The 21,616-nt window shown below is 46.3% G+C and overlaps 1 protein-coding gene across 1 annotated transcript in view; it reads right to left on the bottom strand.

Annotated features, from left to right (window-relative positions):
* DIAPH3 (diaphanous related formin 3) overlaps positions 1-21,616 on the bottom strand; it is a 1,357,913-nt gene that overhangs the window by 939,628 nt on the left and 396,669 nt on the right. The gene's annotated exons all lie outside the window — the stretch shown is intronic.

Genomic DNA, 21,616 nt, shown 5'->3' with positions numbered 1-21,616 from the left:
GATAAAGAGTTTCAGAATAGTTAAGGAGTATATCAGGTTGAACTGCTTCCACACAGTGACCATAACATCCATGGCAAAGCATAGGGGATCCCTGGACCTAGAAACAAACCTGCTCAATTTTGTGCCGAACATAAAAATCAGAAGTTCCAAATCCAGTGTCTCACAATTGAGACAGAGGCTCTAAAAAAAAAACCTCAGTGTACAGACAACTCCAGAAGTTGATGACTGAGGATGTCCACCTGCCAATTTTTCACACCTCGGATGTGCACGGCAGAGAGCACTTAACCTGATGTTCTACCAAGCCAGGACAGGCCAAAGGAAAGGGAAACAAATTGGTAATGTATGCAGTTCTGATACACCGGAAGATGGGGGCATGTAAGTAGGCATTCTTGATGTCCTCAAAGGCTAGGTCTCCCTGATGGAGATAAGCAATGAATGACCTGACAAATTCCATACAGAATTTTTGTACCCAGAGAAAGGTACTCAAAACATTTAGATGCAGTATGGGACAGAGGCCCTCCCTCTGGTCTTGAGACCTAACCCTTTTCTAGGACAATGTTTATGACCCCTTGAGATTAGAAATTTTCCAACATGGCAGAGGGGTGTGCCAATCTTAGACAGCTGGAAAGCTTGGCAATATTAAGCAGGGTGGAGGAAGAAACCACAACTACAGCTGGGAACAATGTACAAAGTGGAAATGTAGCTTGAAGACCCTAAAAAACAGTTCTCTTACCCATGCATCCAAGTTGCTTTCTGAGTAGGTGTCCACAAAGGTCAGCAGACATGCCTCCACTTTTGAAACTGGGGACATTCCTCTAGGGCAGGAGTTCCCAAACTGTGGGTCGGGACCCACTGGTGGGTCACGTGCTACATTTGAGTGGGTCGCGATGGGCCGGAAATCACTGAGAGTGGGCCTTCTTAAATTGTGCTGTGCGAGTCCACGCAAATTAGAGAGCCAGAACAGTCAAATTGCGATGGATTCAGGACCCCGCCCATGCAGTTTATGGAGGCTGGTCTGCATTTCCCACAAGGAGGATACTTGCATCAGTGAGTACGTATGTGGGCTGTTATGTAGGATATGTTCATGGGGTGCAGAGCCAGCTCCTCAGTCCTGCTGGCAGCAGCGGTGGTGGCTAGACTGGCGGTGTCAGGAGTTCATGGCAGCTTCTGTGAGCCCAGTAGAGGATCTAAAGGAGAAGAGCCAGGACACCAAGACCAGCATAGAGCTCCTCATCACGGAGACTCTGGGTGAGGTGTGCTGGGCACTGGAGAGGGCAAACAGGGGCTTCACCTTCACTGTGGACCGCTGGGAGAGGAAGGAGGGTGAGTGGCATATAGCCTTATATTTATTTAAATATTAAGTGTATTCAAAAATAAATTGATTGATATTTTTAATTTAACATCCCCCTCCCTTTAAAATATGCATTATTATTATTATTTGCATTTATATAGCGCCAACAAATTCCGTAGCGCTTTACAATATTCAATTACAAGCAAGTGGGTCCCGAAAAATAACTGTATTCAGAAGTGGGTCTCGGCCCAAAAAAGTTTGGGAAGACCTGCTCTAGGGTAAAGAGGATAAAAAACAAAAAAAAAAAAAGAAGAACTCTTCTGGGGCTCAGAGGCGGAAATGGTTTAGAGAAGTTTGTGGTTTGGGTGTCATTTGTTGGGACAAGAGTACATTTACTTCCATCACATCCTTTAAGAGGGTCCCCAAAGAGGCACCAAAAAGCTGTTAACCATTAAAAGGTTGGCATAGCAAGCAGTTTGTAAATTGCTGTTCCACAGATCTTTGACAGCTGCACACATTTCCCTCTTGCTGTCTCATATATCTGTCAATCTCTGTTTATTACAGCTAGCAGTATTCTCTGTTACCAGAAGGTAAAATGTAACTAGGCTGAAAGCTGCATTAGTTGTTCAAACCCAGAACTTGCAGCCCCTTAAGGCCCCTTTCACACGTGTGCGACTTGTCCTGCGGTGTGGGACTGCAAAGTCTTAAAACAAGTCGTACTCCATGATTTCCAATGAGAAATATTCATATCTGTGCGACTTCAAGTCGCAACGACTAAAATAGTCCCTGCACTACTTTGGTCCAACTAAATTTAATTGTATAGAGGTAATGCAGTATTGGCACTCTAATAAAGCAAGTAGAGGAGGCCTAAAAGTAGAAGTGCTAAGTGACAAGTAGACAAGCTTGCACGTGTTTAGGGCCCCTCATAAAGGGCATGCAGGGGCACAAAACGGCATAAATAAAATGACTGGGAAAGAAGAAAAAAAAAAAAAAAAAAAACACAAGCACTTGCTACCCGCACCAACTGGTCATTGGACACTTAATGAGGACAGTTTCATAGCTATCTGTCAGGCTAACGATAACATATGATGCATTTCACATCTGATGCAGAATAGCAGAAATACTCAGTGTTTGTAACCCAAAAAAAATAGATTTGGTTCCTTTAAAGCATATCATACAGCACAGTGCTTGTGCTATGTAATTTTGCCCCTTGTATCACATAAAATACCTGGCTGATCCTGCCTGGTTCTGCCCTCCCCTTTGCAAACTGACCACGGTTTATCATGGCAGCTGAACCCTGACACCGTGGTCAGGTTTAGGGGCCTCCGTCACCCGCAGCTCTGCTCTGTCCTCCTCTCTCAGTGCCGCCCCCCTCCCCCTCAATCTCCCAGCCCTCCCCTCCTGCTGGTAACATAACAGCCATAAAACGGAGTAGAAGGCCGTCTGAAGATCTAAAGATAGCAAAAAGAAAGGAATGTTAAAGTGGTTGTTAAGCCACTGAGTGGTTGTGCAACAATCTCCTCTGTTATAGTAAATGTTGTGCACCCGGGCATGTTTTTTTTTTTAAATTAGCCGTATACTGTACCTTATTTCATAGCACCGTTCGGCACTGGCGATTCTAAGCCAGGCCTGTTGTAGCTCTCAGACTTGGAGAAGAGAGGCAGCCGGGCATGTGAGCACCGCTATAAAAACTTACCGTTAGTGTACCGGTAACGGTCTTTCTCTTAACCCTTCCAGGACGGCCTACATATGAGAGATTGTGGCTCCACCCCACAGGAAATGCAACTAATTTGCAGCTGTTAAAAAGGTCCGACCCATCCTTGAGCTTCAGTAATAGAAAAGAAACTTTCCAACGAAACTTTCAAGGAATACAGTTATTCAATAACATACAGTTACATACATACATATATATATATATATATATATATATATATATATATATACACACATACATTTACTCACCACCAACTCTGGGCGGGAAGTAGGCCGGCCGTCCTAGAAGGGTTAAGAGAAAGACCGTTGCCGGTACACTAACGGTAAGTTTTCTCCTTTCACCCTTCCAGGACGGCCTACAAATGAGAGGATAATAAAGGAATCCATACTGGCCTACCTTATGGCGGGACCACTGCCTGTAAAACCTTTCTGCCAAAGGCAAGGTCTTGTTGAGACAGTACTTCCACACGATAGTGCTTTAGGAAGATATCTTGACTGGACCAGGTGGCTGCATGGCGGATCTGTTCCCAGGATGCACCGGCTCTTTCGGCCCAGGATGTTGCCATGCCCCTTGTGGAATGTGCCTTTAGATTTGCTGGTGTGGGGGTACCTGACACCTTAAATGACATGCTAATGGCTTGCTTAATCCACATAGAGATCGAGGGTTTTGATGCTTGCAATCCCTTTCTTGGCCCAGAATGTAGAACCAACAGGTGACTAGACCTTCTAAACCCTTTGGTTCTTTCCAAATATGCAAGACGACACATTCTTACATCCAGGTAATGGAATTTTCGTTCCTTTGCACAGCTAGATTTTTCACAAAATGATGGCAGGACCGTCTCTTGATTTCTGTGAAAAGAAGAAACTACCTTGGGTAGGTACAGTGGGGGTCTGGTCTAAGAATCACTCTGTCTTGGAAAATTAGCATAAAGGGCTCCTTTATGGACAAACTTTGTAAATCTTCCACTCTTCTGGATGTGGTAATTGCCAACAGAAAAGTTACCTTAATTGACAAAATATTCAGGCTAACCTTGTCCAATGGTTCAAAGGTTTCACTAGATAACGTCTCTAGTACTTGCGTTAAATTCCATACTGGAACATTAGCTCTGTTAATCGGGGACGCTCTTCCCCGAGCGAACAAAAATCTTCTAATTAAAGGCCCTTTAGCCAGACTTTTGTCTAAAAAACAAAGTGTCGCTACCTGTACTCTAAGGGTGTTAACTGCCACCCCCTTATCTACCCCATCCTGTAAAAATTCCAGGATAACAGGGATTGAGGCAGAGGAATTCTTCTTCTGACTCTGCCAAGTACAGAATTTTTTCCAGATTTTGGAATACATTTTCCTAGTCACTGGCTTTCTACTTAAAAGGAGGGTATCAATGACCCTATCTGAACAACCTTTCTCCTTCAGGATTTGGCGCTCACTACCCAGGCTGTTAACTGAAAAAACTGTGGTCTGGGGTGAATAAGAGGCCCATGTAGTAACAGATCCGGAACCTCTGGTAGTTTCCAAGGGACTGTCACTGATAGGGATACCAAGGTCACGAACCACGTTCTCTTTGGCCACCTAGGTGTGATCAAGATGAGACGTAGTTGCGGCCATCCACTGAGTCTCTGTAGAACTCTCGAAATTAGATAATGAGGAGGAAATGCATAGGCTAGTCTGAAGTGCCAAGGCTGCGCTAGAGCATGCAGGCCCAACATACCCCTTTGATGTGTCAGGCAGAAGAACTGCCTTACTTTTTTGTTCTGCCAAGTGGCAAACATATCCACTTCCGGTTGACCAAACTTTTGGACTAGTAGTTGAAATATTCTGGGATTCAGTTCCCATTCTGTCTGCTTGATGGAATGACGACTGAGGAAGTCCGCTTCCCAGTTGTCCTTCCCTTTTATGTACACTGCCGAAAGAGAAATCACTCTTTTCTGCCCAGCCCAGTGTCTCCTGAGCTAATTTTAACAGGGTGTTTGATCTGGTCCCCCCTTGATGATTCAAGTAAGCTACTGCTGTAGCATTGTCTGAATGGACTTGGACTTCTTTCCCTAGAATGTCCTTTTCAAAAGGCCTTTCCCACCGCTTTCAGCTTTCTGTAGTTGGATGAGGCCTGACTTAACTGTATATCCCAGGTGCCCTGGGCATGAGCTCCCTGTAGGTGAGCTCCCCACCCTTTGGAACTTGCGTCCGTGGTGATTCTTAAAGGTTGCTCTTGACCCCAGAGTCGACCTTCCCTCAGATATTGGGGAACTGTCCCACCATTTTAGCGATGATATTACTTGAGGGGAGAGCGTAATTTTTTCGTCTAGGGACTCCTGTCTCTTGTTCCAGGAGAGCGGGTGGAAAAATTGAAGGTCTCGTGAGTGTAATTGGGCCCATTCTACAGCAGGTATACATGCTGTAATCAGTCCCAAAATTCACATGATCTGTCTCCTGGAACACAGAGGATGAGAACAGACATTTTCCACCGCTGAGACCACTTTTTCCACCTTTTCCTCTGGGAGAAAAAGTTTCTTTACTCTGGAATCGACCTTGTACCCCAGATAGACTTGAACCTTTGCTGGCTGTATTGAGGATTTCTCCACATTTAGCAGCCATCCTACCATCTGTAGGACTGACATCACTTTTTGGGTGTCTGCCATGGACTGTTTTGCTGATCTTGCAAAGATCAACATATCGTCCAGATAAGGGATCAAACTTAGGCCCTGCAGATGAAGATGGCCTACTACCTCTGCCAAGATTTTCGTAAAGATCCTTGGACTTGCTGCTAAGCCAAAGGGAAGAGCTCTGAACTGCCAATGTGCAGTTCCTTCTTCCGTCACAATTGCGAATCTGAGGAATGCTTGATATTCCGGATAGATTGGGACATGTAGGTAAGCATCCCTTAGATCCAATGTGGTCATAAAGATGTTCTGAAACAGATTTTTCCTGACCGCATAAATGTTCTCCATAGAGAACTTCTTGTATATCAGAAATTTGTTTAATTTTTTGAGGTTTATGACTAGCCGGAATTTCCCTGAGGGTTTTGGCACCACAAATATGTGGGAGTAAAAGCCTTGGAATACCTGACTTATTGGTACAGGTGAAATCACTCTCTGTTCTGCTAGTTCCAGAATACCTTCTAGCAGTGCTTTCCTCTTTTGTTCTACTTTTGAGGGATAAGTCATTGTTATTTCTGTCACCGGCTGAGAGGAAAACTCCAGTCGGTAACCTTCCCGGATGATCTGGAGAATATAGGGGCTGGCTGAGATGTTTTCCCATTGGGAAGTAAAATGGGCCAACCTGCCCCCTACCCTGACGCTGGCGTCACTTGGTCTCTTTAGGCTTGGGTCCAGGTTTAAGGAACAGTAAGTTAGTTCCTTGTTTTCCCTTTGCAGGACCACCTCTCCTGGCTTGTCCCCTGAAAGGCCTTTTTTGATTTCTGTCCTGGAAGTTCCGAAAGGAATACCTCCCCTATTTGTCCTTCCTCTTAGTGGGGAATTTTTTCCCTTTCTCTGCGGATCTGGATAAAACATCATCCAGTCCTGAACGGAACAAAAATGACCCTTCAAAGGGTAATGCGCAAAGCCTTAATTTGGAAGCTATATCTCCTTCCCATTCTTTGACCCAAACTGCCCTTCTAGCGGAGTTCACCAGAGCTGCTGTTCTTGCCGAGGCTACTATTGACTCTACCGCTGAGTCTGCTTAGACACTTCTTTCCCAATCACAGATGGGGAATCTAGTAGGTCTTGTGATCCCTCCATTGTAGAGACATGTTTTGACAGTTCCTTGATCCAGAAATCTGCATTTCTGGCCATACAGGTATCTGCTAGAGCTGTAGTCATATTATATGAGTTAGAAGCCCAAGCCTTTTTTAGTAGGGATTCGATCTTGCGATCCATGACATCCCTAATATGACCAGCATTTTCAAAGGACAAATCTGACCTCTTTGATAGCTGGGCCAGAGGAGTGTCTAGTTTAGGATTTTTTATAAACTCTTCCAATTCCTGTTCCTCAAAGGGATACCTTCTTTACCAGTTTTTTGGTCTGGATAAGGCATTCATAGGGAATTTCCATTCTTGGTGAATCATGTCTTTTAAAGATTGGTGAATGGGAATTGCTCTGTACTGGGCTATTCCCAAGCCCTTGTACACTCTATCCTTAATGGAAGACTCCTTTCCTGGAGTTGGGATTCCTTCAGTGGCATGCACTACTTTAAGAAGACTCTCCATACATTCCAAAGGAAAGAGGCTTTTGTTTCTCTTGAAATTATCCCTTTCCTTCTCACTGTCACTGTCTGACTCCTTGTATGAACTGGATGGAGATCTTATGTGACTAGTGCCTTCCCATGGATCCTCCTTTTCCCTAACCTGTGATGAGGGAATGGTTTGTGATCCTGACCAGAGAGAAGAGGGTCCTCTTGACCACCCACTATCCTGGGAGGATAAGTTATCCCTGGATACTTCCTCTGTCTGTGTTGGGGTCTGAGGGATAGCTGCTGTAGTCCTAAATGACTGAATAGTAGCTAACATCTCATCTTGCATTGATTTAAGGAAATCCTTCATTAAAACCGATGCTTCTTGCCCTGACAATTTATTAATACATGTATGGCATAAAGGTTTTAAGTAAGACCTAGACAACTTATCTCCACAGTTCCCACACTTTCTAGTCATGCTAGTGTTGGTGTTAGAGGGGGGTTTGGCAGGGGCCTCCCGTGCCGCTGGAAGACCTGTGCATAAACACAAGAAGAAAAAACACATTTGTGTGTAACAGACATATTTAGTCTACCACTGCGGCTCCTCAATTCAGGAAAGGACAAGGCATGCCTGTCTCCAATAGACAGCAGTCGGCCCGCCACCGGTGTAGTCACTTACCCGGTCCTGTAGCCACCTGCACCGCCGCTTTCTCCTCTATGGGAAGTGCGGTCATTCGAGTCTCTTTGGGGTGTTTCAGCCCCTTCGTAACCGGAGATTCTGCCATGAATACTCGTGGACCCGGCGTCTCCTCCAACTTGTGCTTTCTTCCGGGTATCGCTCGCTCCTCCTCTTCCGACCGGAACTTCCAGTCTTCACAGCGAGGATTGAGGCGCGCTCCTTGGCGGGAAATTCAAAATCCATACCTTCCCACAATAGAGGAGCAATGGAGGAGACTCTTCCTGCAGAGACAACAGGACTTCAGGTATGGAGGGACCTTCTCCTTAAGGTGACCGACTACCTGGCATCTTTGGCGACCTGTAAGTTCCTGTTTCCAGGACACAGATAGGGAAGAACCTCTCATAGGCCGTCCGTACCTGCCTTCCAGGGTTACCTATCAGACACTCATTTGCCTTTAGGTCAGCGAAAAAAACAAACGTTCCGGTGTGAGGTTGGAAACACAACTGAACTGAAGCTCAAGGATGGGTAGGACCTTTTTAACAGCTGCAAATTAGTTGTGTTTCCTGTGGGGTGGAGCCAAAATTTCTCATATGTAGGCTGTCCTGGAAGGGTGAAAGGAGAAATTAGGTATATATCGGCTTATTTAAAAAAAAAAACATTTGTATGGAGACACATCAGTTACTATATCAGAGGGGATTGTAGCACAAACACTCAGTGGCTTAACAACCACTTTAACATTCCTTTCTTTCTGCTATCTTTAGATCTTCAGACGGCCTTCGACCCCGTTTTATGGCTTTCTCTCTTCCACCTCCTGCCCCGATGGTGCTTTGGCCCTAAATTTTGTCTCTGGGTTTCAGAGCTTTACAAATCACCTCAGGATTATGTCAAATACTCGGGGTACAAATCCATTTACTTCCCTATAGCCAGGGGCACCTGTAAAGGGTGTCACCTATCAACGTTAGCGAAAGAGCCCCTAGCCATGGCAATCTGCTTCAACCTCGCTATTTTTGGCATCACAATATCAGGAACCAGAAAAACTCTGACTCTTCATTGATGATTTATTTCATATGTCACTTTACCACACAAATCCCTCTCTAACATTTGGTCTGTCCTTACTGAATCTGCCTTCCTCTCGGGACTGGATGTGAACAACAGTAAATCGAAAGCGTTTACATTACTCTACCACAGGACTGTCTCACTTTATAAGGATGACATATTTACCTAAGCTTCTATACTACTTGCGCACCCTCTCAGTCTGGATCCCCACAGCAATGTTCCATTCTTTACAGCACCAAATTATAACTTTCATATAGCAAAACACTAGGCCTAGGCTGGCACGATGTTCTATTAATAAGTAAACTCTTAGAGAGTCAGCCAGCCACATCTCCTAAAATATTATAAGACCGCTCAATTAGCCTATATCCCAAAATATCATGTCCAGTCTGAAACTCCTGCTTTGGTTCCCCAAAAGGCCCAACGTTGCAACCCCATTAGCGTAAATACCCTTTTCTGGCTCCACCCTCTGGATAGGTGGTCTATCTCCAATCCTAACACTAATCTCACTCAGAGTCTGGGACGCTGTACATTTTTTCGAGTCTAATCTCCCCACATAAACCTCTTATGGACGTCACGCAGCTGTGCATCCTCATGGTCAAACGTGAGGGTAAAACAATTTGCACTATTACAGCAGGAAAAGGAATTACCACATAAGATATTCTGCTATCTTCCAATAAAACATTTCTTGATGACCAACATATGCTGTCTGGAAGGCCGGCAGATGCTCATATCTTTTGAAACTAAGTGCACCTCAGACATACACACTACAAGTCTAATTTCGCTACACATTGGATCAAACGTGAGTACTAAATATAAAACACTATCCAGATGGCACCTTCGGCACCTTCTTCCCTCAAGAGTCGCCCAATGCAACCCCTAATTGCTCACCCTGATGGTGGTTATAGTAAGTGAGTGTAAACTCTGGAAACGAGTCAACCTTTTGGGCTTGTCTGTGATGTTTTGAAGTCCAGTTTTGGATCTACAGTGGTGAATAAACTTCACATGTTCACTTACATTGGTATGCGGTCATCACTTTGTGTTTGAAGATACTGCTGGAGACAACGGATCTGACCTGCACCTGAGCGGCTCATCTGCATTTGTCTCAGCCTAATTGCTCACCATTGTGCTTCCACAACTGTGGAAAAAAAGGTATGTTCCTCCACATGTGGTGGACATTGTTCTGCGGTAACCCATTTCTGGGCAAGTAATTATCAATTGGTCTCAGATCTCATAGGTACCCCTGTCCCCTTTACAGCTCAATATGCCCTCCTAAACCTTAAAGCCCCAGGCAAACATAAGAAAACCTTCAAAGCTACTGCTGCATAATTTTTACAGCAGCATAACAAACAATTGCCAGGGCATAGCAGACCCCCACGCTGTCCATCAAAGAAGCTAATTTAAGAGATAATAAAAACCTCATACATGAAAAACTTCAAACAAAAACTCGAGAAAAAAATAAAACTGTTTCAGGCCATTGATTTCTACACAATGGCCTGAGGGGACAGACCAGACCAAGCTTGTATGACGCCTACAGATATCCAAGAGACTTTCCCTTTTTCTCTTTATCTGAATGCCCAGCTTAACCAGCATTGATGCTATTACTAATAAAATTACTGTATGCGGTTTGCTCGTCCTGAGCAAATCACTGACTATACTGTCTTCTCAGATACATCTCTCAAATGACGATTTTCACTGGACAAGTGTTGCATTACATTTTTCATATAATTTACAGTTTGCATTTACACGTTCTTTATTACTTTATTAAATCTTTAAAACAAAAAATACAGAGGGTACAGGACCAGAGTAATCAGATATGTATACAAATTTTATTATTACAAAATTACCTCTGCTCAGGCAGAAAATGTTAATTTCTCTAATCACATGGCCCTCAGGATGACACCAAATAAAGTAAATGTTAAATTTTTCAGAAATAACTTACAATTGTTCCATATTTTTAATAAGCTGTTCAACATTCAAACTACTTTTTGATAACATAAAAAGTAATAATTGCTGGATTTCGACCTTCTAATGGGGAGCTTACAAATAATCTCACAAAAAAAGCTGAAAGGTTTTGTGGAACATGCTGTTCTGTAAATGACAAACAAGCTTTGCACTATAGGTATTACTCACTGTGGTCACAGTTGCTTGATAATTATTTTTTCAATGACATAACGGCAACAAAACATCACATCTGCTTGTTTTGAATTTACCGGTTAAAAAATAGCCATGCACGGTTGATTAGGTGAAACAAATAGTTGTGATATGAGGTTGCTCTAGAATGTCAGCCTGCTGTGTTGCTAAAAAACGGAATTTTTGTAAAATCTTACCTGTAAAATTCCTTTCTCTGAGTCCTCCGACAGTCGCCGCCTCTTCATATTCGTCACAATGGGGTATTAGACTTTGCTCCGAAGGAGTAGCTAGGCAACAGAATATGTTAACATTAAAGCTTTTAACATATCCCACCCTCAAGGGGTGGTCCCCTCAGTCAATACCCTCCTACTTCCTGCAACCATATCTCAGTTTCAGTGGAATAGCAGTAGAGTATACAACCAAACCCAAAAAGAGGGGCGGGGGCGGCGACTGTCGGAGGACTCAGAGAAAGGAATTTTACAGGTAAGATTTTACAAAAATTCAGTTTTCTCTTACGTCCTCCGACAGTCGCCGCCTCTTCATATTCGTCACAATGGGGACGTCCCAAAGCAGTGCAAACATGAGGGGTGGGAAACGCATCCGCGCCGTAAGGCAACGCAGTCTCCGCATCAAAGAAAGGAACCTTACCAAAGGAAGGAAACCAGCTGGGCAACAGGAAAAAAAACGTGCTCAACAGGAGCAACAACCCAGGAAAAACAAATAACCAGGGGATAAAAAACGTATCCCAACAGCCAGAGGTCCCAACAAGGGACCCTAGGGAACTGCCGCACTAAGAACCTTGCGGCCAAAGGAAGCATCCGCCGATGCCTGAACATCTACCTTGTAGAATTTTGTGAAAGTGTGTACGGTCGACCAGGTCGCCGCCTTACACACCTGGGCTACAGAAGCCCCATGACGACAGGCCCAAGACGTACTCAGAGATCTAGTAGAGTGCGCCTTCACAGGCATAGGGGGAACTTTCCCCTGCAAGACATATGCCTGTTCAATGGTCTGCCTGATCCATTTGGCGATGGTAGAGGCCGACGCCGCCATGCCCTTCCGAGGACCCTCTGGAAGAACAAACAAAGAATCCGTCTTTCGAAAAGACTCAGTCGATTTAAGGTAAACCCTAATCGCCCGAACATCATCCAAAGAATGCAGCCTCACCTCTTTCGGATGTTTAGGCTTCGCGCACAGCGAAGGCAAGACAATATCCTCATTGAGATGGAATTCCGAAACTCGCTTCGGAAGAAAAGAAGGATTAGGTCGCAAGACCACCTTATCCAAGTGAATAACCAGATACGGAGACTTGCAGGACAAAGCCGCCAGCTCCGACACTCTGCGAGCCGAAGTGATCGCAACCAAAAAGGCGACCTTTTTGGACAACATAGACAACGAGATCTCCCTGATCTGTTCAAAAGGAGCACGTTGTAACACAGATAGAACGAGATTCAAGTCCCAAGGGGGCAGAGGATCCCTCCTAGGAGGTACCAGATGCCGCACTCCCTGAACAAAAGTGCCAACCAAAGAGTTGGAAGCCACGGGACGTTGAAAAAGAACGGCCAGCGCAGACACCTGACCCTTGATCGTAGCCAGCGCCAAACACTGATCGACACCTGCCTGAAGGAAGGACAACACTCGAGAAACCGAGTACGTGCGGGGTGAAAACCCCCTGGACTCACACCAGGCAAAATAGGCCTTCCAGGTTCGGTAGTAAACCTTCCCCGAGGAAGACTTCCTCGCGTTGACCAATGTATGAATGACCTCAGGGGAGAGACCCCTCTCCTTCAGGACCTCGGTCTCAACAGCCAGGCCGTCAAAGCCAGCGACTGTAAAGCAGGATGGTATATCGGCCCCTGAGACAGGAGATCGTCTCGAAGAGGTAGACGCCACGGGGCGTCGACCGCCAGATTCACGAGGTCTGCGTACCAGGACCGGCGAGGCCAGTCCGGTGCCACAAGAATCACCGTGCTGCGTTCCGAGTGCAACCTGCGAAGGAACCTGGATAGCAACTGAATCGGTGGAAACGCATACATCAGCTCGTACTGATGCCACGGGACCACTAACGCGTCCGACGCGTCTGCCCGAGGGTCGCGCGTCCTTGCCACGAACCTTCACACCTTGTTGTTGAGACGAGACGCGAACAGGTCCACATCTGGAAGACCCCACTTCGCGCACAACATCTGAAAGACAGCCGGGTGGAGAGACCATTCCCCCTGATCCAGGATCTGGCGACTCAGATAGTCCGCCTGCCAGTTCTCCACCCCCGGAATGTGAACTGCCGTTATCGCCGGGACATGAGTCTCGGCCCAAGACAGAATGTCGGCCACTTCCCGAGCCGCTCGGGCACTCCTGGTGCCCCCTTGGTGGTTGATGTAGGCCACCGCCATGGCATTGTCCGTCTGCACCCGAACCGGACAGCCCTGCAGCCGGTCCGTCCAACGACGAAGGCAGAGGTTTATTGCCCGCAACTCCAGAATGTTGATCGGAAAGGGAGGACTCCCTCTCCGACCAAGTTCCCTGGGCGGACAGAACGCCCAGAACACCACCCCAGCCCAACAGGCTGGCATCCGTGGTGATCACCGTCCACGAGACAGGACGAAATGACTTGCCCCCGATACCATCGGGGACTGGAGCCACCACAGAAGATCCCTTCTGGTGCGATGGCTCAACGAGATCTGAAGATCCAGAGAGTGAGGTCGCCCATCCCACCTGGACAGGATCTCCGCCTGGAGACCCCGCGTGTGAAACTGGGCGAAGGGAATCGCTTCGAAGGCCGAGACCATCAATCCCAGACATCTCATGCACGCCCGCAGAGACGAGTGTGGAACGTCCCTGAGGGACCTGACTTCCTCCTGAAGAGTCCTGAGTTTGTCTTCCGGCAGGAAGACCTTCGCCTGGACGGAGTCCAGGATCATTCCCAGGTAGGGAAAACGAACCGACGGACTCAGCGTCGACTTTGGAAAATTTATCGTCCAACCAAACTCCTGTAGAGTTTGCATCGTGACAGACAGGTCCTTTTCCAGATCCTGGCTGGACGCAGACCGAACCAGAATGTCGTCCAGATACCCCAGGACAGAGATGCCCTGGGCTCTCAACAAGGCCAGAACCGGTGCAAGCACCTTGGTGAAAACCAGTGGAGCCGAGGCGAGACCAAAAGGTAACGCCACAAACTGGTAATGATCCTCCGCAATGGCGAATCGAAGGTACCTCTGGTGACCCTCGAAGATCGGGATATGAAGGTACGCATCCTTCAAATCGATGGAGGCCATGAATTCCCCCGGAACCAGGGCAGCCACCACCGACCGCAGGGATTCCATGCGGAACTTGCGAACCCGCACAAAGCAGTTCAGAGCCTTCAAGTCCAGAATTGGACGAACCTTGCCCTCCTTCCTGGGCACGGTGAACAGATTGGAATAAAACCCCCAAAATCTGTCCCGATAAGGCACCGGAACCACCACTCCCTGAGCCCTCAGGTCCTGCACCGCTAGGTGCAGATCCCGTAAACGCTCCGGAGACAGTTGAAGATTTGAGGGAAAGAATCTGCTCTCCGGCCGAGAGAGAAACTTGATCTTGTAACCAGATCGAACGATTTCCTGAACCCACCGGTCCCGCACGCGGACCAAACAGGGTTGAAGAAAACCGAGCAAGCGTCCCCCCACCCCAGAACTGGGTGAGGGCGCCCCTTCAGGCCGCACTGTTATGGGCAGCGGGTCCGGACTGACCGGACTTCTGTTTCCCAGACCAGGGCTTCTTTTGAGAGCCTTGACCCTTGAACGGTTTGCCCTTTTAGTGCGACCGAAAGGCACAAAAGGACCCCTGAGAAGGCCGAAAATTAGCATGCTTCTTCCCAGGAGCCCCCTTAGCCTTGGGGAAATGGGGCAAGAGAGTGCTCTTACCTCCGGTGATCCCCTTTATCAAAGCATCCAAGGACTCCCCAAAAAGGCGAGACCCATCATAAGGCAGATTGGCTAAGGTTTTACGCGAAGACTGGTCCACCGACCAACACTTCAACCAAACCAAGCGGCGAGACAACACCGCCACACTGTGTACACGTGCAGCCAATGGGACTAGGTCCAAGTCCACATCACACAGATACATGACACCCTGATGGATTTGATCCACCATAGCCAGTGTCGTCGGCGAGGCCGAATCAGCCACTAGAACGCGCCTAAGCATCTGCGTCCAACTTGCGACAGCCTGGGCTGCCATAAGAGAGGCAAACAGAGCCTTTAGCATCGAACCCGCAACAGATTAAGTATGACGGACAAGAGACTCCATTCTCCTATCCGTGGCATCACGGAACACCGGGGAATCCTCTGCAGGAATCGCAGTGGATTTGTTTAAAACCGCAATTGCGTGATCCACCGGGGGTGGCACACACCAACGTTCATCAGAGGAAGGCGAAAAAGTTTAACGCAGCTTGAACCTACTAGGTACAGCAAAAGGTTTGCGTAAGTGGCGCCATTGTTCCTTAACAGCGCGCTGAAGATAATCAGTGCAGGGAAAAACCTGCGGTGTCCTGCGTTTTCTCTGCGTCCCATAAGCCGCCAAGGCAGCGGGAGGACACACTTCATCCTGCAAACGCAGCGTTTGTTTTATGGAAGCAATCAGTTCATCCATGATTGCAAGCTCTTCAGGCGAGCCAGGGGGAGAATTATCAACCCCTTCAACTTCAGCCTCCACCTCGGACCCCACGAGATCCAGGGAGGAACGGGACCCTGATAAGGAGACCCCCGCCATAACAGCCCCATCACCTTCACCCTCAGAATCAGAGGAAATAGAAACTCTGGGCCTTTTAGCAGATTGAGCAGCCACCAGCATCTGCACCTGAGCAGCAAGGCCAGCCGCTATAGCAGCCAAATCCCCCCCTGGGGGGGAAACAGCAGACCCCTGGCTTTCCACCAAGGTGGCAGGAAATTTGCCCTCCTGAGAATCCATTGCCCCAATATAATATGCCGGAGAATAAAGGGTTAACTGCCCCTTTAACAAGCGCGGCGAGCGCAGCCCACCGCACCTCACACAAGCACAATGAGACCCCCACAGGGACAATAAACTGAACACAGGCAATGGATATAGGAAGGACAGAAGGATAAAACCTGAGGAGATCCCTGCCGCTGCTGCTGCCTCGATCGGTGCACCCAGGAGAAGAGGAAGTGATGAAACCAGGGCGCTCTATTGAAGCCTATGTGAAGGCTACAAGAAAATGGCCGCCTACATGTAGAACATGCGGCCGGAGCGAGCGCAGGCAAAATGGCACCGTTTGGCGCCGAAACCGCCGCTCCTACAATACAGTTATGCAGATAACACTATCCATGCAAAAAAACATGGCAGATCGCCGCAGCGATCGCTGTATCGTGCCCCAACATGACAGAAAACATGCCCCACAGCACACAGCTCTGCACACTGAACACAGGCTGACACAGACAGTGTCACACAGCTCCCCCCCCCCCTGCAGCCCACAGCATGCAGCAGAGTGATAGGGAGACAAAACAGTGTGAATAGAGGCAGGTTACACAGTCCCAGACTGACACCCCCCCCCCCGATATACAGGTCCCCACATAGATACACTTACCTCTCAATGACGTGGGGGACCCGCACAGGCGAACAAGCCGCTGCACATGAGGCAGGGAGAGTCGCATTCAGGACGCACAAAACGGGGGTTAAGAAACCGCACAGCGTCCAGTGAGGTAGCCACCTCACCAATCATCCCTGCACCGAACAGGGATGGGTCGTTCACTGCGCCAGGAGCGTTACCTGGCTGAACGCTCGATGGCAGGCTGGGAAGCCACTGACCCACGACCTGCGACCAGGGGGATCAGCCCGAGACCCAGCCCGCATAATCCTCTTCATCAGAAGAACTAACTAATGCTGACAAAAAGAACAGCTAAGTAAAGAGAGAGAAAAAAACTCAAACAAAAATGAAAAAATAAGAACAGAGGCTGGGGCAAAAAGCCCCAGCACAGAGAGAACCAGCTACTCCTGACAAGCTAGACATTGAAACTGAGATATGGTTGCAGGAAGTAGGAGGGTATTGACTGAGGGGACCACCCCTTGAGGGTGGGATATGTTAAAAGCTTTAATGGTAACATATTCTGTTGCCTAGCTACTCCTTCGGAGCAAAGTCTAATACCCCATTGTGACGAATATGAAGAGGCGGCGATTGTCGGAGGACGTAAGAGAAATTGGATTTTTGATCTTACTGTAAAAAACATTTCTCTGAGTTCGATGGACACAGCCCTCCATAAATCATAACTGGTGGGTTATATTGCCTCCTCCAGGAGTAGGACTAGGCAGAACAAAAAACACCTGGCTCCACCCATGGGCCATCCTCAGCTGGTATATTAGCCCCCTCTCTGCTCTAGGTAATCAGTTTAGTAGAAAGCAGTGTTAGAAGTATCAGAACTCCATAGAGGGGTGGGTGCTGTGTCAGTCGATAAACTCTGAGAAGTGGATTTTATGTTAAGTACAAAAATCCCATTTTCTTTTTCGTTCATCGACGGACACAGCGCTCCATAAATCATAACTCGTGGGACGTCATAAAACAGTGCCAAAAGGTAAATGAGGGGTGGGGAAAATAACCCAAGGCTAAACATAAGAGCCCTTAACCAGGACACAGGAGCCCTGGCTGAAAAATAAAGGTTTAAAGAAAAAACACCCCTCCTAAAGCAGCAGCCTGCAAAACTTTGCGGCCAAAAGAAGCATCCACAGATGCCAAAGTATCTGCCTTATAGAATTTTGTAAAGGCATTCACGGACGACGAAGTGGCCAACTCGCAAACTTGCAATATTAAAGCCTGATGACAGAAGGGCCAAGAAGCACTTAGCCCCCGAGAAGAATGAGCAGTGACAGGGAAAGGTGGAACCTGACCTTTAATCTAATAGGTCTGAGACACCGTCTGCCTGATCCATCTGGAGATGGTAGCTCAAGAAGCGGCCAGCCCCTATCTAGGTCCGGTCGTAACCACAAAAAACTAGTCTGACCACCGAAAAGACTCAGTAGCTGCCAGATACACCCGAATCGCACGAACCACATCAAAGGTATGCAAAGCAAATTCCTTGGGATGAGCCAGCTTGGGACACAAGGAAGGCAACACAATGTCCTCATTGAAATGGAAGTCTGAGACATTTTTGGGCAGAACCACTTCGTTGATCGGCTTTCCTTAGTTTGTGCCTGACAGGCAAGAGTAGGGGAGAGCCCATCTGCGGCTCTCCTGACAGGGGGGGTCTGCACTGGTAATCAGATCATTGATTACCAGTGCAGACCCTCGGGGGGGAGGGGTGCCACTAGAACCACCCAGGGATGCCCACCATTAGCCAGGTTGAAAAAAGACCATCCGGTTCAACCATAAAAAAAAAAAAAAACAGTATTAAAAACCCTACCATACAACCCCATATACACAATCCTATACCCGCTGTTGATCCAGAGGAAGGCGAAAATAAACCCCAGCAAAGCATGATCCAATTTGCTACAGCAGGGGAAAAAAAATCCTTCCTGATCCCCTGAGAGGCAATCGTATATTCCCTGGATCAACTTTACCTAAAAAAAAATTGTAGTACCCATTTATATTATGTACACCTAGGAAAGAATCCAGGCCTTTTTTAAAGCAATCTAGTGAGCTAGCCAGAACCACCTCTGGAGGGAGTCTATTCCACATTTTCACAGCTCTTATGGTGAAGAAACCTTTGCGCATTTGGAGACTAAATCTGTTTTCCTCTAGACATAAACAGTGCCCCCTTGTCCTCTGTGTTGTTTGTGGTTCATTGCGTCGTTAGGTAATTTCATTCAAAATAAATCAGCAGTAAAATGTCACAAAAAAAGAGAGGGGGGATTTCTGCGCTAAAAAATGTTGAGAGAAAGTGAAATGACAAAAAATGTGTGAAGCTGCTAACACTGATCAACAGACAACGATCAATATAAATATAAACAAAATAGTGTAGGGCTAAATCATAAAATGACACATATCACAAATGTGACAGCAATATATACAATAAAATTGTGATAAATTTAAGTATAAAACACGTGTAGATAAGTGAAGAAAAAGTACATATAAATGAGAAAAAATAAATAAAGTATTGAACCCAGGAGTGCACCACAAGTCCCAGCAGGTATAAAGTGATCCAAGAGTTCCTCCTCTCGTGAAAGCAGCAGGAAAACGCAAGGGACAGCACAGTGCAAAGGGATAAGGAGGCTGCTTATCGGAAATCCATGGCCATTCAAACTAATGAAATGGCCCCAAAAGCATGAAACATACCACCGACCCCAAGGTCATAAGTGGGCACGGATCACCTCCCGGACAAAACAATCCTCAAAGTTCAGTCAGACACCCAGCAAGATCTTGGGCTTCTCTTTAGACATGGCGCAGAGTCTCTCCCGCTCTTTTCTCTCCGTTGGGGTTTTTGCACACACACTCACTCTTGAGATCACTTTATACCTGCTGGGACTTGTGGTGCACTCCTGGGTTCAACACTTTATTTTTTTTCATTTATATGGACATTTTATATGGACTTTTTCTTCACTTATCTGCACGTGTTTTATACTTTATCACAATTTTATTGTATATATTGCTGTCACATTTGCGATATATGTCATTTTATAAATCAGCAGTAAACCCTTTGCTTTGCTACCCGTTATCCCCATTGATGGTCAGTGGTAGTGCTGTTAACCCCCCTCAGTTGGTGCTCAGTTACAATGCTTTTTAACAGCATCTCCACCCAACCGCACAATTGAGGTGCTATTAAACATGACCCCCCACCACCACCACCACAGCATTACATTAGTGGTCTGTGGTATCAGGAAGAGGGTGGGGGAATAGGGACAACTTATCTGATCACACGCTCCCTTGCAGCTCTCCCCCCCCCCCCCCCCCCCTCCAGAGCAGTGCTTTACTTGCACTATCAGGCTGAGATCACTCTGCCTGACAGTAAAGTCTCAGTTCAGTAACGAGTGCTTTGATGCAGTGAGCCCACTGGTGCTTAATAGGTGGAGGACCTAGCCCAGGGAATGCAAGCCTCGCATACAACACGTGTGTTGAGCACAAGAGGGCTAGATGGTGGCAAGAGAATACATGCATGCCCAAAAAGGTTTATTCTAACAATGCATCACAAGAGATTGCATGTTTATCCACCAAACCCGTGGTTAACGCTTGCTGCCTTCGCTCAGACTAATCTGGCCAAAGCAATATTATACACTAGGGAAAAATTAACCTAAGTTAGCAACTCCACCTTCTCCTGTGCCATTGATTTTCCAGCGATGTAAATTTCAGTTGAATAACTATAATTAGGTTCAAAAGCAATTATTTTATGAGTACAGTGAATATACAAAGGCAGTTTATAACTTGTCTAAAACTAAATAACTAGACTTGCATAATAAACAAGCAAAATGTTAAATTACTTTATGACTAGACTTCCTGGATTGGTGTTTGCCATAAAACTCAAAAAACACCCTTTAAATAAAGCCATTCATACAGCACTGATAAATGTCACTAGATAGACTCATTAAAAGTAAAAATCAACTTGCATACAGATGTTTGAGATGTAAATGGCAAGACAAGATCACATTGAAAAAAAGATACTTTAAGAAATGACATCTTTGCGTATTGCCATTCTGTTTCCATACTTTAATAATGAACAAGCTGTATGCCTTCAAGCATCTTATAATCAAATTCAAGCATGTATGTCAGTGTGAATTTCAAGGTGCTGCAAAGAGGCCTTTACCTCAATTCAATTTGTTTGAAAAGGCTAGGTACCTACACTGAGCTTAAATTAATTTGTTTTTTTTTCCTCCAGCAGCTTGAACCATTATCCCAAGGGGTGCTTGATATATGCACTGAATTTACAATTCATGCTTTACACTCCTTGACAATGTTCCTAGACAAACAGTTGTTATTTAAATCTGAAGAGCTATCAATTGTGCTTTAAGAGGGTGGGTTATAGAACAATGTCAAGCAACTGCAGTCAATATTTACAATAATACAGCAACTGACAAGCAAACAATACAATAGCATATTAATAGTAATAGTAACCAACATACACTACCATCTTTTAGCAGTCATTGAGAATATTTTTAAGCACAGCTACACTGCATCTGAGCACCACAAACCAAAAACACTACTTAAAGGAGATGTATAGGAATCAGTTTCTTCCCCCATTTCTACTTACCTAGGTAGATGCAGCATCGCTCCGATGCTGCATATGTCCCCCCGGTGCCTCTAAACTGAGTGATCAAACACTGCCGAATGCTTGGTTCTGACAGCTCCCCGAGCAGAGAGCTGCTCACTGTCAGTCAGCAGCTCTCTGCTCTGCCCCTCCTCGCTCATTGGAGCACAGGGCTGTGGAAGGGAGTGGCCGGCTCAGGCTCTCAGCGGCTCCCTGAGAGGCTGAGCCAGGTGTCGGTACAGGTACATTTTTTCATTATTTTTTTATCGTTCCATTCATTGTAAGCATTTTTCAACAACAATGTAACACTTGGGTTCATATTTATATTTAAAGTATTTTGTTACTTTGTTTAAAACTATTTATGCATGTTTGTTTTTTTTCTTGTATTACATGCATATTTTTGGCTAGTGCACTCTAATATAAT

The sequence above is a fragment of the Pelophylax lessonae genome, assembly GCF_965119305.1.
Source record: "Pelophylax lessonae genome assembly, chromosome: 2".
Taxonomy (NCBI): Eukaryota; Metazoa; Chordata; class Amphibia; order Anura; family Ranidae; genus Pelophylax; species Pelophylax lessonae.
The sequence above is the reverse complement of the archived record's forward strand: the minus strand, read 5'-3'. Positions and strand labels throughout refer to the sequence as shown.